Source organism: Priapulus caudatus, unplaced genomic scaffold (genome assembly GCF_000485595.1).
Source record: "Priapulus caudatus unplaced genomic scaffold, Priapulus_caudatus-5.0.1 Scaffold295, whole genome shotgun sequence".
NCBI lineage: Eukaryota > Metazoa > Priapulida > Priapulimorpha > Priapulimorphida > Priapulidae > Priapulus > Priapulus caudatus.
Window position 1 is genome coordinate 149,319 of NW_014577356.1, and position 2,500 is coordinate 151,818.

Below are 2,500 nucleotides of genomic sequence, written 5' to 3' on the forward strand. Positions count from 1 at the left end.
ACAGGTTTTGATTTTTTCTTAATTATGCAAATTAGGTAGATTTTGGCAATTTCACTATGCATTTCAGTGTTTGCTTACGGTCAACGATAACTCAAGAACCGTTTGACCCACAATGCCATGACATTGTTTCAAATTAAATGCAGTTGTTACTCCTATGGGAGAGATTTGAGTTTCCTATTTTGGAGCACGCCAGTCGACCTACTTTCGAGCCACGCCCACTTTTTGGCAAAAATGAAAATGGCCATCTAAATTCATTCGATTTTGTTAAATTTTGGTATGTGAATGTGTAAGGCTAGCCCCAAAACAGTTGTTACAATACTCCTATGAGAGAGATGACAACGTCCTATTACGTTCATTTCGTCTAACTGGTCAACAACTCTACAATCATACCTATATACGTGTAATATTGTGTTTTAGATTCTTCGTTACAGTAATTTGACTGGAATATTTTATTGTTTTTATTTGCGCGTTATTCGAAAACCAAAATGACGATCATTTAGGCGTAGCGCCATCTCTCGTCAAGATGTCAGACTTTCATATCTGAAACATTTATTTTCGCATCAAAACTTATGCATATATCATTATCAAGAATATATAATGGGAGATATGCTATATAATGGGAGTTCTCCCATATATACTCTTGCTTTATATAACCCCCCCTCCCTCTTCTATCACACCCAAGGTGAGCTACAGTGTCATTGACACTTTCATTCTGTGGTTATACGCGATGGTTTGGTGTCGGATTATGAATACACGATGTGTGGGGGGACAGATTGGAGTGTTGCTTGCGTACTGGCCCCTCCCCCTGTATGGATTACTCACTATACAGATGGGAAATGCGTTGACGGTAGCCAGACTTGAGAATTGATTTATCGATGGAGAGCGATATTCTATCGGTGGGGTGTGTGCGTGCTTGCGTGCGTACGTGTGCGTGTGTGTGTGTGTGTGTGTGTGTGTGTAATCGTGGGACTACGGTTATTGCGGGGGTGTGTGCGACGCTAGGCGGATAAGTTAGTTAGACGTTTCGGCAGCAGATACATCTTGTTAAACTCTGGCAAGACGATGCTACGTCAATATGAATTACCCCGTTGTGAAATCGTCGATTGAATTCGATGTTACTATATACACAGGCACGAGCAGGTGTTATTATATGCAAATATTTGGTTTGTTTGACTTTCTAAATTCAAGCAAACAGGGTGTTTGCGCATGACGGTGGATGGGATGGGGTGATAGAGTGGGCACGCGCGCGGGGGAGGGGAGGGGGTGATAGAGTGAGCACGCGCGCGGGGCACGTACCAGCGGTGCGCCTGCCGCGCTCACGTCTCGTTTTCCCAGATTAAACTTTCACAAGTGTTGACAGAGAAACACACACCCACCACGAACAGTTAGTGATCGCCTGTCTCTTCTCACAATGGGTCGCTGTAGCATGGTATACAACCCCCCTTGTGGGAAACGTCCCCCTTTACATTGCGCATGCATGGGCAGTCGCCACTGTGCGTTGTCAAGTCGGGTGCGTTGATGAACGATGCCGGTAGAGGGCGCGCTTTGCAGATCGGCCATCGATGCCTGGTGACCTTCCTGTCGTACAGTTCGAGCGTTATAAGATAATTATATTAAATATATATTAAATCCGAAAAAAGTGGCGCCTGCACGCCATACGTTCAATATGCATCGGGCGATGATCCATGCCTCATGATACGAACATTGAAGCCAGACTTCAAAGCTGTGCACGGATGATGATGCATCACAAGCGAAGCGCCGTTGACGTGGTCAAATAAATCTGGCCAGCGCTCAGATTGATTCAAATTAGACGTCGAGACCGTGTGCGTGTTTGCATAAGGCGTGATATAACGCCATCTTTTCGCGTTCGGTACTCCCGCAATACTTCCAATTTCTACGCTGACGTATACCAACCACCCCTCTCCTTCAACCACGTATACCTACCACCCCTCTCCCTCAACAACGTATACCAACCACCCCTCTCCCTCAACCACGTATACCAACCACCCCTCTCCCTCAACCACGTATACCAACCTCCCCTCTCCCTCAACCACGTATACCAACTACCCCTCTCCCTCAAGTGTACCAACCACCCCTCTCCCTCAAGTATACCAACCACCCCTCCACCCCTCTCCCACAACCACGTATACCAACCTCCCCTCTCCCTCAACCAAGTATACCAACCACCCCTCTCCCTCAACCAGTGCCGCCACTGCCTTCACTCTCCCGACATAATCGGCTGTGAGATTGTGATATATAATTGTGATATACAGAGGCGGGTGCGGCCAAAGCCGACGCTGTCTCTTCTCCCGGCGGATTTGCCGGCGCTCGCGCGCTGCATACGATTTTTTGGAGGCAGCCTCAGCCGTCGGCGTATATCGATTATTCAGTCGTACATGGCTCGGCGCTTGGTGCAGCCGGGCTGTACGGCGAGGCTTCACTAGCATCAGCATAGTGCTGCCGTGCGCGCGCGCACGCACAAGCACGCACGCACGCACGT